This window comes from Balaenoptera ricei, chromosome 13 (assembly GCF_028023285.1).
Source record: "Balaenoptera ricei isolate mBalRic1 chromosome 13, mBalRic1.hap2, whole genome shotgun sequence".
In the NCBI taxonomy this organism is placed as follows: domain Eukaryota; kingdom Metazoa; phylum Chordata; class Mammalia; order Artiodactyla; family Balaenopteridae; genus Balaenoptera; species Balaenoptera ricei.
The window spans coordinates 46,873,519-46,886,821 of record NC_082651.1 but is presented as its reverse complement, the minus strand read 5'-3'; the positions used below and the strand labels follow the sequence as shown (position 1 = coordinate 46,886,821).

At 43.8% G+C, this 13,303-nt stretch overlaps 1 long non-coding RNA gene across 2 annotated transcripts in view; it reads left to right on the top strand.

Moving 5' to 3' along the window:
- The window catches only part of LOC132376816 (uncharacterized), a 215,366-nt gene that overhangs the window by 124,921 nt on the left and 77,142 nt on the right, over positions 1-13,303 (top strand). The window contains exon 3 of one of the 2 annotated variants that reach the window (XR_009506436.1): positions 1,744-2,405. This is a non-coding gene — a long non-coding RNA (uncharacterized LOC132376816). Of the gene's footprint in view, positions 1-1,743; positions 3,626-13,303 lie in introns of those variants that run through there. The other variant, XR_009506435.1, reaches the window with a different exon arrangement.

Sequence of the window (13,303 nt, the reverse complement as noted above, 5' to 3'; positions counted from 1 at the left end):
ATAGTGAGAGGCCTGTGCGCCGCGATGAAGAGCGGCCCCCGCTTGCCGCAACTGGAGAAAGCCCTCGCACAGAGGCGAAGACCCAACACAGCCAAAAATAAATATAAAAATAAATAAATAAGAAACATAAACAGCAAATTTTTAAATAAAAAAAAAAGAGCAGAGTTTGTTTAGCAATTTCTCTTCATTTTGTAGATGAGAAAAAGAAGGCCCAGAGAAGTTAAGTGACTTATCCAAGGTCACCCAGCTACAAAGCACTAGGGCATGGGAGAGAACCCAGGCTGGGCTGATTCTCCAACATTTGTGAATCCTTCTGCATCATCACATTCCCCTGGTGATGCCACCTCTGCTACCCTCTGTGCACTCCTCTCTCAGTTGCTTTACTCTTGAAGCTTCACTGGGCTCTAGAGTCATGTTTCTGCTCTGAATGTCCTAATTCATGTGGCCAGATCTACTCCAATCTAGAAAGTACTCGGGAGGATGAACAAATATTTTGAAAAACATTTTTTTCATAGGCACCAAGTGGCTTTCACCATTTTAATATTTTATTTGTTTTTGTCAACCAAGGAGTTTTGTCAACACTTAGGGTATTCTAATCCTACAAATCTTTTGTTTTTTTAAAATTTTTATTGGAGTATAGTTGATTTACAATGTTGTGTTAGTTTCTGCTGTACAGCAAAGTGAATCAGTTATACATATACATATATCCACTCTTTTTTTAGATTCTTTCCCCATATAGGTCATTACAGAGTATTGAGTAGAGTTCCTACAAATCTTCTAAACACTTTCCCTCAGCGGATTCTGCTTCCCATGTTTAATAGGAAAATGTGTAGGAAGGATGTGGGAAGCCATTGCTTGGGGAAATACTGCCCTCACGAACATGGCGATCGCAGTGGTTCTTAAATGTTTATGGCGGTATCACAGGTCAGCAGGAGTTTCTGTTTTTGAAGTGGCTGTAACATCAGAATGGGAGATAGGCTTAGTAACTCAGTTGCTTTACAAATGAAAGGGACTTTATCCTGCTCCAAAGACTTTCATAACTTGCGACTCAGAGGCTCATTCTAAAGAGGATCCATTCTTGAAAACGGTCCATTTAATGCAGCAGTTTGAGAAGCCATCAGTGAGTACTGATGGAGGACCTATCTCAGAAAAAAAAAACTGTTTAAAAAAAAGTCTCATTTGTAAATTCTGCTTACCTATGGAATGAACTAATTTTTGCATCTCAGTACCAAGATTTGGAACTTCACATAGATGTATTTGAACATAAAATTTTAGAGCCATTGTTGCCCCAGCTACGTGCTACAGACCCCCCCTGCCCCTGCCCTATCGACCACCTGGTTAGTTTTCTGAGAGTTTCTGCGGGAAAGGTTTACAATGGCTGGTTCCTGGTTTGATGTCATATCGATAAATTATGGTGCTTTAAACAGATGTGATCTCACAGCATGATCCTTCAGGGTAAATCTCGTGAAAAGGTTTCTATCCCCCCTGGTTTCACTGTAGTTTTGTTGTTTGGAGGTTTTATGTTGTTCATTTAGTTCCCTGGCTATCGGGGTTTTATAGTTGTATTTCCTTTGTTTAATATAATTTCCTTTTTTCTTTTAGCTATTTTTGTTAGGGTGCCCAAGGCTTCAGTTATGAGTGGCTGTAAAATAAAATATATTATGATTATTACAATGATAAAGTATAAGCTTTTAAGAGTCTGCTTATATTGACCCATATATTCTCTTTCTCCCTCTCTCCAAGATACACACAGAGGCAAATTGGAAATGCAATAGAAAACGGCTACCAATTTAAAAGCAGAAGTGAAGAAGAACAAACCCAAGTGAGCTCCAAGCTGGACCAGCTCCCAGCAGAAGTGAGCCCTGAAATCGTGCATTGTTACCTCTTCTCTCCTCTTCAAAGTGGCAGAAGATGTCAGCACCTGGGCTTGAACTTGGTCGTTATTTCCCAACCTTTTTCAAGCTACCTAACTCTCTGGAGTTGTGGTTTTCTCATCTGGGAGAATTGGGAGATGGAAGGTTCTTCCCCGCCCAGGTCTGAATGAGATGTGTGCAGAAGCACGGAGCATGGTACCTGGCATAGATGCTCAATGAATGTGAACTGGCATGAATATGACCTCCACTTGCTTCTTGCCCCCTCACGGTGGCTGGACTCTGGTGCTCTGGGCTCCCTGAGACATGGCAGTTTTTCCCAAGTGGGCACTAAAGCCATGTCTGTCCTTGGTGCCTTGTTTCCTAGGTTTCCTGTGCCGCCTGCTCCGTGCCAGTCACAGATCCAGACTCCATTCTGACAGAACCTTGCTTCTGCTGGCTATTATGCTTAAAAAGCAGCTGATGACCACTCAGGTGTGCGATGATAATGATTTATGAATGCCATCCCTCCAGACAACGTTTGCAACATTGCAGGTTTTGCTTTTATTTTATTTGGCACTAGAAAAGCATTGAGAACAAAAGGAAACTTTCTAATGGTGGAATATAGGAACTGTAGTACATTTTTTATGGATGGGAAGAAGGCTTTTCATCTTGAAACTTTTCAAATCATACTCCACTGGTAACTGCTGAATCTCTCTACTCATACTGATCTCTTTCTGTGCTGGGTTGAATAGTGTGCCCCCAAATTCATGTCTACCTAGAACCTGTGAATGTGACCTTATTTGGAAAGAGGGTCATGGCAGATATATTCAAGTTAAGATGAGGTCATATTGGATTAGGGCAAACCCAAAATCCAATATGCCTGGGGTCTTAATAGGAGGAGGGAAATTTGGACACAGAGATATAGACATACAGGGGATCAGGCTATGTGAAGACAGAGGTGAAGCTTAGAATGATGTGTATAGAAGTCAAGGAGTAACAGGGATTGCTGGCAACCATCAGAAGATGGAAGAGGCAAGGAAAGACTCTTCCTTACAGTCTTCAGAAGGAATATGGCCCTGACAACATCTGACTTCAGAATTCTAGCCTCCAGTATTTTGAGAGAATAAATTTCTGTTGTTTTAAGGCACCCAGTCTGTGGTACCTTGTTATAGCAGTCCCAGGAAACAGATACACTGACTAAGCAGGATGCCTGCTGAATGTTCAGGATTAGCCCAGTGGGTCCAGCAATAGGGAGGGGTTGCAGGGAGATTTTGGTGTCAGGTAAGTGATGTTGGCTTAGAGTAGAGCCTTGAGTGTAGGGCATGAAGTGTGTGCTCTTCAGCTGGAGGAAGGGTGCGTGTAGGTTGTGTAGAAGGACGAGTGATGCTGAGTGAGTAACTGCCTGAGTTCAAGGAGGGTAGGCTTCACTTTACAAAAGGAAAGTCCTCTTAAAACATGCCGTGTGAGGGCTCCCCTGGTGGCGCAGTGGTTAAGAATCCGCCTGTCAATGCAGGGGACACAGGTTCAAGCCCTGGTGCAGGAAGATCCCACGAGCCACAGAGCAACTAAGCCTGTGCACCACAACTACTGAGCCTGTGCTCTAGAGCCCGCAAGCCACAACTACTGGGCCTGCGTGTTACAGCTACTGAAGCCCGTGCTCCTAGAACCCGTGCTCCACAACAAGAGAAGCCACCACGATGAGAAGCCCGTGCACCACAATGAAGAGCAGCCCCTGCTCACCGCAACTAAAGAAAGCCCTCATCCAGCAATGAAGACCCAATGCAGACAAAAATAAATTTTAAAAATAAATTAAAAAAGAACCCCAAAATACCAAAAAAACATGCCATGTGAGCTAAATATTTCTTGAATTTCTCTAGGAGGAAGCGAAGTTTGAAGGGATCACTGGCATTTCAAGAAACTAGAAATGTTTTTTACAAAGTGGAAAATCCACTCCGCTCCTCAACCTGGGGATCGTTATTTTGTAAGTTTCCATCCTTACACTTGTGAAAGTGAGGACTCCCTGAAATGCAAGCAAGAGCCCAAGGAGGTTTGGGAGAGTGAAGGGAGGCCGACTTTCATTTTCTATAGGGAAAAACAATAATACAACTCTGCTAATTTAAGAATTTTAGGATGATCTCTTTAGACACTTGATAATTTATTTCTGAATGTTAAGGAATAGAATTCAGCAAGAAGAGCCTATTGTGTGTCAAAATAGAAGAGGCCCTTACTCGATCATTTGAAATAGCAGAGAAAAATAGTGTTGTTGAACTATTCAGTCAACAAACATTTTCCAAGTGCCTGCTACATGGTAGACACTTTATCAGGCACCTGGGGAGAAAGAGACCAAAAATCTCTATCCTTGCACTCAGTGACATTGGGGGAGGGGATACACAGGCTTGTAAATATGTTATTATAGCAATAGCTAACATTCCTGAACATCTGCAAAATGCCAGGCCCCATGCAAAATGTTCTATATCCAGGACAGCATCATTTATTCCCTACAGCCCTATGAAGTAGGTTCTGTTACTGGCCCCATTTTGCAGATGAGAAAACTGAGGCTTGGAGAGACTAACTTGCCTACTGTTAACCAACTAAGTAAGTGTCGAAGCTGAGATTCAAACCCAGGTCTGGGGCCCTGAAGCCTCCACTTTTCATCACTGTGAGTGGTTGAGATGTAGCTGATGTATGGGCTAGAGAGTCAGACTCCCTGGGTTTGATTCTCATACCCACTTGCTGCTAGTTGTGCCCTTGAACAAATGACCATACCGCTCTGTTCCTCAGAGAAGGCTAATGGCAGTACCTGCCTCCATAGCCTATTGTGAGAGTGAAATGGTCTGACGCAGGTGAGGTGTTTCACATAGCACCCAATGCGATCAGGGCGGTCAGGAAACACCAGCTTTTGTTACTACACGCTGCTGGGAGCTACTGTAGGGTTGTCACCAGAGGGCTGTGGAGCAGGAGAAGTTCCCAGATTAGGCTCTGCCCCACCTGCATGGTGCTTTGATCCTGGTCCAGGCACAGATCCTTTTGAGGTCAAAAAGGGAGATTTGTGTGTGAGGGAAGCTTTGGAACTGTGGGTGGTGGGTGAGGGAAGGAACAAACATCAGGGGATTTACTTCCATAGAGTTCCATTTTAAAAGTGATAGTTAATGGTTTCAGTCTATTTAAACGTATTCCCCCATAGTATTTACTATACAGGCCACAATCTATAGGGTGGGAATGGACGTGTGCTAGTAAGTTCTCCTAGGCAAAAGTACCTCCAGCCTGGGGAATTAAGGGCTTTTAAAAAATATAAGTGCTATTTGGGAGTGGTGGAAGAGTAGCTTCCAATAGTAGGGAATACTTCACCTTAAGTCATTTGAACACATGTATCCTAGCAGAGATCTGGGTTCTGAGAAAATGGCAGGTAAACTTACAGAACAGGTAAATTGATGAGGACTGGGAATGGTCTGAAGCTACCTGGTACTGGTGGCATTTTGAAGTGCAGAGGCTTGAACTCGAATCTAGTGCTTTGCTAACGCCAACGGAACCTTCAAACATAGGCTCCAATATCACCTCCTCTAGGAAAGACTTCTCTGACCACTGACTCCCCCAGAGCCCCTCACCTGAGCTCTCCTCATACATTCTGAACACCTCTAGTGTAGAACTCACCGTACTTTGTTGGAATGATCTCTTGAGGAGTTTGCTCTCTTACTCCAGCCCCCCAAATATTTTTAACACCATGGAAGCACCACATAGTAGGTACCCAAGTCGTAAATGAACAGAAGTAGGTATTATCAGATTAACAAAAAGAGGGGGAATGGGTCCAGAAAGGGGGCACTCTGAGAATGCTGACAACAATAGTCTCTCATTCCATAATCTTGTATCAAACAGACCTTGGCTCTATATACTTGAATTTAAAGTCCAATGTGCTGTCAATCTGCTCTCCTTTTACAACGAGAATTCTACCTGGAATAATTCTTTTTCTCCATCCAGACCTGGAAAGTCACAAATCTCAGGTAGTGTGCTTTACCTTCTTGCAAGCAAAGTAACTGTGGCTGGCCTGGGTTCAGGAGAAAGAGGGGCCATTGATTGATCCATTTTTCCTACCCTCCAAGAAAAAAAGACAGAGACCAGTTAAGCTTAGGCAAGATCCACTGTAAGGCAGGGAGCATTACCTTGGGAAGAGAATCTGCTCTGTCAAGGCCACCCATCATTTCCTTAACATCTACAACGTGGTGGGCAATCAGGGAATTTTATGCATTTTCAGATCTGCTGTATAATCTGGGACAGCTCTACCATCTGAACCTGAGATGTTGAAAATGATTCTTCTAAATACCTTCTCAGGCAGCTTTGGGATGATTTCAAACTTGAAAAAATAAATTGAGGCTAGAAAATTACCTCCCCTTCTTCCTCCTCCCCCTCCCCCTCCTCCTTCTTCTCCTCCCCCTCCTCCTCTTCCCCTTCTGCTTCCTCTACTTCTCCTTCCTTTTCCTCTTCCTCCCCCTCCTCTCCTCCTCCTCCTTCTCCTTCTTCTTCTTCTTTTTTTAAAAGACATTCCATTCCAAATCAGTGAAGATAGGCTGCAAATTTCTAGATTTTGTTTGAAATTTCTCTTCCGGGTAGAACAGCATTCTTGCTCTGGTTTGGCAGAAGCAGTCCTTTCCTTAATCTAGGCCAAAGTATGGCCATAAAGCAGGCCAACAGGAATAATGTGTTTGGAATGTATTGTTATTTGTTACCAGGAGGGTTTAGAGCACACGACTTACCTAAACAAATGAAATCTAAAAGTTTGGATTACAAAGGGCCATAAATTTAAACCCACTCAACTTATCTTTGCTGGGGCTTACCTCTTTTTGAAAATGGCTTCCCACTCTAACTCCTACTCTACCTGATTCTTTGATGGAGGTTAAAAGAAAGGCCTGAACAAACTGGTGCTCTGGAAGCCCCAGATGCTGAACCATTATAAGGGAGAGAGATCTGAGAGTGGGAGCAGGGCCCTCCGCACCAGGTCAGCCTCACTGGCTGCTCACAGCAGGCAAGTTGCTTCCCTGAGTCTTGGGGAAAGCAGAACATCATGGTGTCGAGTATGGGCTTGGGAGCTGGTAGACTTGCGTTCAAATTCCAGCTCTACCACTTACTAGTTGAGGGACTTCAGCCCTCACACAGTTCTCTTTTTCATTATTTTCTCTTCTTGAATGGGTAATATTTTTACAAGTTTGAACATGTAAAAAACATAAAAATATATGTGCTTAGTGTCTTGTTCTCTTCTGTCCCTACTCATTTTGCTTGCCTTTTCCCTGACCCCTATAGACAACCTTTGTTATTAGATTCTTATTGTTCCTTCTGGTGGTTTTAATGAAAACATAAGCAAATATGAATGTATTCTATTATTTTCCTTCCTTTCTTGCTCCCAAAGCATCATACTATATACACTGCCTTGAACCTTGTGTTTTGCATTTTTAACATCAGAACATAAAGGTCTTCCTCATTTTTTACAGCTGTCAGTATTCCATTGCATGGATGTACCATCCTTTATTCAACTGGCACATTATTGCATTGTTTCTAGACTTTTGCTATTAGAAATAATGCCACAAGGAACAACCTGGTATATACGTCCTGTGTATGCTGGTATGCCTTCAGGATTACCTTTATTGGGGCAAAAGATAAACGCATCTGTAATTTCAGTAGTTCTTGAACCAGTTACTGGACAGGCCATGTTAGGCCAGTTGGTTGTCTGCTCTGATCCTCAGTTTCCACCGAGTGTGAAATGCTCACCTCCTCAGGTGGTTGTGAGGCTTAAATGAGGCAATGGTTGTAAAGTGCTTAGCACAGAACAGCGGTCAATAATAATAGCGGTTAATTGTCATTAAACAGAAAATTTCAAGTTTGTCAATCCTTTTGTCTCCAGGGCCTGGAACAGAATTTGTCTCTTAGTAGGTGCTCAATAAATACTTATTTATTGAGTACGGTAGGGACACCATTGAGATGCTATTACTTGCTTCATTCCATGTCTTTTCATGAAGACAAATCTCTTTCTGGTCTCAAGATTAGCTGTACTTCTAAACAAGCAGTTTGATTTTCTTCTATGGACACTGGAAAATGCAATGGATGGTGTTTCCCTCTTTTAACCTTGGCTGCTAGGAGGCTCAGAGCCAGATTTGCTAGTCTCCTCTAGCTAGTATGCAGACCATTAGGGCAGCTGTCTTGTAAACCAGTGTTTCTCAAACTTAGCTGTACAGTAGAATCACCTGGGGCATTTAAAAGAAAATCCTGATGGCCAGGTAACATTTTATACCAATTAAATCAGGATTTCTGGGCATGGGACCCTGGCATCAGTACTTTTTAAAGCTCCTCAGGGTATTCTAATGCACAGACAAGGTTGAGAACAGGAATTCTAAACTAACCTTATCCCTAGCTTTATCTCATTTTTCCTACCCTTATTTTTTCCTCCATGGTAATAAGTATTATTTCTCTTATCCTCTCCATTTGTATCTTCACCTTCCATGTGGAAAGTAATACATAACTTCTTATGAGTCACCAAAAACATGATGCTTGGCAAAAAAGAGGCAGAGGAATAGAGAAGAAAATTGGGTCTCTCTCTAGAGAAAAATTCATTTATTCATTTATGCATGCATCATTCGTTTATATTCAGCAAATATTTATGAAGTGCTTTGGGTTCAGTTCCATGTTTTGGGAATGGGAATTACCTCCACGTTTGGTGAAAATAATGTCTAAGAGAGATTCTTCCTAGTGAATATGTTATTTTAGGCGTATGATAATTTCAGGTTGTCTGATAGGAGTTGTGCTTCTGACATTTCTTTCACCCTCCAGGGAGGATCTTGGCATTTACCCAGAGAAACATTCTCACATGTCCACAGGAGGGAGTGGTAAAGAACTTAGAAACGTGTCAGTCACTAGAAGGCGTCTTGGCCCCGGGAAAGCCAAGTATTTGTAGGATGAGGCATGGAGTGGATTTTGGCTTACGTCTTTCATCACTTGGCTGAGTCCCTTGTCAGATAAAAAGTAGCCGCTGAGAGCATTAGTGGAAACAATCATCAGCCTAAGCTTCCTGTAAGAGCAGCAGACTGGGGTGAGGAGGGCTGGGTGTGGGCTGAAGACAGCGGCAGTGGTCCTCATCCACGCAGACCCATTGTGGTCAGAGCCCTTGTGGCACCAGCCGAGATCCATCCTGGCTGCGTGCCGACACTGGGGCCAGTCTTCCAACAGCAGTGGTCGCTGGTCAGTGGTGAGCCCAGGACGGACAAGCGAAGCAAAGAGGTGCCTGCAGGCCCCTGGTGACAATTTGGACAAGCAGATTTCTTATCTGAAGGTGAACTCTGCTGATTGTGTGGGCCTGGCTGCCTCCATGGGGGCAATGCGGTAGTAGAAGCAAGCTGGCAGCAGTGGTCACCCCTAAGCTGGGTTGCCCCTTTGCAGCAGGCTTCCCTGCCAAGGTGAGAAAATGTGGAACACTCCCCAGCGGGTGCAGATATGTAGAAGAAAATTGAATAGAATCCATCCCCCCCGGCCACTTCCTCCAGGGCGCATGCTTCCTCTCTCGCTCTCTGTTTTGTTCTCATTTTCAGTTCTTCTGTGTCCAGCTAAAACCTTTCTGTTGTTAAAAATGAAATTAGAACCAAAAGGAGATGGGGAGCCTTTGTGGCCAAAGATGACACTGAAAAAGGTGGCAGTTGGCGGCAGCTTTACGTTTCCCCAGCTGGTGAGAATCCCTCAAATAAATAAGCAGAAGGTCACCGACATCTCTGGTACCCACAGATCTGCTGAAGCAGAGCGGCACTGTGGGACCACTGCGTGCCCGTGAGCTCTTGCTACAGTGGTGCCACTCAGACCCCAGGAACCTTCCAGCCTCCCTCCCCTGGACTCCTCCTCCCCTTCCTCTTTCTTGGGGTTGGGGTTCTTCTGTCCTGTCAGCACCTACCCCCATGCTGTGAATGCCCTTCCCCAATTCTGGAAAGATTTATGTCCTTTGGAGGAGCAGGTTTTAAAGCCAAAAGGTTTTTTTTTGTGATGGGCAAAAGCACCAATAGCGACACCACCGTGGCCTGGCCCCTTGGTAGAGGCCTGTGTGGTCAGAGTTTTGGCCAGTACTGGGGTCAGGTGAGGGGGGCTCTCCCTGGGTCCTGAGTGAATCAAGTGCCCTCAGAGGGGTGAGGACCAATGTGTGTCTGCTCAGGTTTCCGTCACCAAGAGGCAAGCTCTGCAGGGTGAGGCCTCGGCTGAAACCCATGGTGAGGCCTTGAATTGGCGCGGCTTTTTCTGACAGGGTTGTCTAGCCCACTGGGCTGAGCTCTGCCAAAAAACCATCTGAGCCCTCGCTTTAGTGCTGATGTAAGGAAGTGATTATGACTGGAAACCTGAATCTGGAATGTGGTCTCTTCAGGCCCAGGGTACTTCTGGTGCGTCTTGCTGGGTAAAATGGGCTTTTCCAGCTCCGTGGGCGGCCTCACTGCAACTGGGAAGAGCGTCTAGCTGGGAGGTGTGTGTCGTGGTCCAGCCTCGGTCAATCACCCACTGTGTGACTTGAGACAACTCACTTAGCATCTCTGGGCCTCACATGAGCGTCTCAGCCCTTTCCACTTCAAGACAGTTTATGTAAGCAAGTGTGTTATTAATTTGGTGTCATTCTTTTCCCATAGTTTATATAGACAGGAAGTGGAGTTGTGCTAGAAAGAAACCCAGTGAAGCTAAAACACACATACACAAAATCCCTCGGCATCTCTCCGTTGAGTTTCACTTGTCAGAAAGTGCTGCTAAAGGACAGCTTGATTTTTCTTTATGCAGCTTGTCTGCAAATGGCACTAGAATGGAAATATTCCCTTTCATCTTTGTGACAGAAATATGCTTCAGTAATTCTTTGTGAAAATGTAGATGATACGCTGCCGTAGTTACAGTGAGTTAGGTTTAAGTGGCAAATGCCTACTGATAAAGACTTAATTAAGGACACAATAGCAGTGGGAGGTCATTATAATCATTACAGTCCTGGCTTTATTGTGGAGGCCCGGTACTGAATTGTAGGAGCACGTTATCGCTACGTAGTGTCTTGGTGTGATGAGGCACAGTGATCCCACCCTCTGTATTTAGACTTTCATTGACGGTGGGATTGGTGCTTTATGCGAATGCCCTGGTTCCACTCTATTTTAATGTCGGTTCTGTGCCTCGTTTAAAAATACGTGATAGAGTAAATCAGTAATCTCATGCAGGGGCTTTCTGTTTCATCTTTTTTTGGACACGCGTGGTATGTGAAGGGTGGTGAAGGTGCCCTGGATCTTCTTTATGGCAGCACATCTGTAAGCCTTATAAGGGGGAATTCTGAGCCCTCGTAGAGGAAAATGTGGTGAGGCCAGCAACTCTTGTCTTTGCCTGGGATGGAGCCGTGGGTGGTGCAGTGGGAAGGCCTGGCATAGCTGACTTCGAGGTGTGGCAAGCTGTTGGTTCCCATTTCTGAGCAAGGAAGCAGAGCTGTTAGCAGCTGCCAAGGGCCTCTGCCTCTAGGTCTCTCCAGGACGCTGTTACATCACTTTGAGAGCCCTGCTCCAGGCCAGATCCCAGGCAGAGTGCCTTTGTGCATCCGAGGACAAACACTTCCTCAGACTTGCAGGAAAAGGGCAGGGTCTTGAACTGGGTTTCTTGTCATGTAGGTTGGAATATTAGTGTCAAAGGATAAGAGTCACTAGCAGTTTGCCAATGTGGTTAAGAATATTGTCAGCATTATTAGTTACCTCCAATTGAATAAATAATATTGGTAGGTTAAGCGTGAAGGTCCATCAAAACGGGAGTCTTCTAAGAAAGTAGAATGGTGGTTGCCAGGGGCTTGGGGCAGCGGGAAGTGGGGAATTATTGTTTAATGGGTACAGAGTTTCAATTTGGGAAGATGAAAATGTTCTGGAGATGGAGAGTGGTGATGGCTGCACAACAACATGGATGTACTTATGCCACTGAACTGTACACTTAAAAATGGTTAAGATGGCAAATTTTAGAAAATGCCAGTCTTCTGCCTCTTTGAAGTCTGAGATAAGTATTTTGTGAGTTATTAGATATTCTGTTCATCAGCTGAAATTGTAGAAGGTTTTATCCTTTTTCTCAGAGACACTCTTTTTTCTGACTCTTGCCTTGATGTTAGCTTGCCTAATGTTTCTTCAATAGGCATTTCTGTTCTATTTCTGGTCCCTGACCAGAATGATGTAATGAGATGTACAGATCCAATAAGATGAGACTCATGGAGACTCATGATTTTAGGACATCCAGGAAATACTCCTCAAAATATCTTCCCCATCATTCTGTTGCTGATGCTGGAAAGGGTCCGACTAGTAATTCATTCCTTTGGGTTACTTTAGAAGCTATGGATAACTCTAAAAAAACAAAAGCATGTCCAGGAAGGGGCTCCTTGACTCTTTCAGAGTAGTCCTAGGCCATCAAGGCTCAGATGAAATTAAATGGGACCCCACAAGTCCTCCTTAGGTCCTGAGTCCTGATACTTCTTGAGCTTCTTGGCTGGTTCCTGACTATGGTTATTGGTTAAGACCTGGCTGTTGGCTACTTGATTTGGCTGGTCACAACTCTCAGCTTACTGGTTGGATCTAACTTTGCTTTGCCTAACTGAATCACCTGCTGCCTCCTGGCCCAGCTTTGATATGTAGCTGCATCTCTTCTGGCATCTACCTCTAGCAAGTCCCAAGTTTGAGTTTTATCATGTTTCACCAGTGTTCAGGGGCTTAGTTTAAAATGCCAATACTCTTTTAAGGAGTGACTACTCCTCCTTGAACCACTCAAGGATGAAGTTCCAGAAAGACAAGTATTGGATCCTTGGTTGGATGGTGGGACTAGGATGGAGAGAAATATTCAATAATGGAAGATTTTAGCACCTCACTCTCACCAATTGATAAAACTAGTAGACAGAGATCAGCAAGGCTACAGAAGACCTGAACAAACCATCAAACAGTAGGATCCAATTGACATTTATAGAACACTTCACCCAACAATAGTGGAATATACATTTTTTTCAAGCACTCATGGAACATTCACCAAGATAAACAATATCTTTTTTCCCCCCTTTCTTTTAAAAGAATTAAAGAAAATTTTTATACAATTTTTAAAGGTTGCCTTCCATTTACAGTTATTACAAACTATTGGCTATATTCCCCGTGTTGTACAATACATCCTTGAGCCTATTTTATACTTAGTGGTTTGTACCACCCACTCCCTTACCCCATGTTGCCTCTCCCCATCTCCCCACTGGTAACCTCTATTTTGTTCTCTATGTCTGTGGGAAGATAGACCATATTTTTTTTTCTCATTTTATTTTATTTAAAAATATTTTTACTGGAGTATAGTTGCTTTACAATGTTGTGTTAATTTCTGCTGTACAGTAAAGTGAGTCAGCTATATGTATACATATATCCACTCTGTTTTAGATTTCCTTCCCATTTAGGTCACCACAGATCACTGAG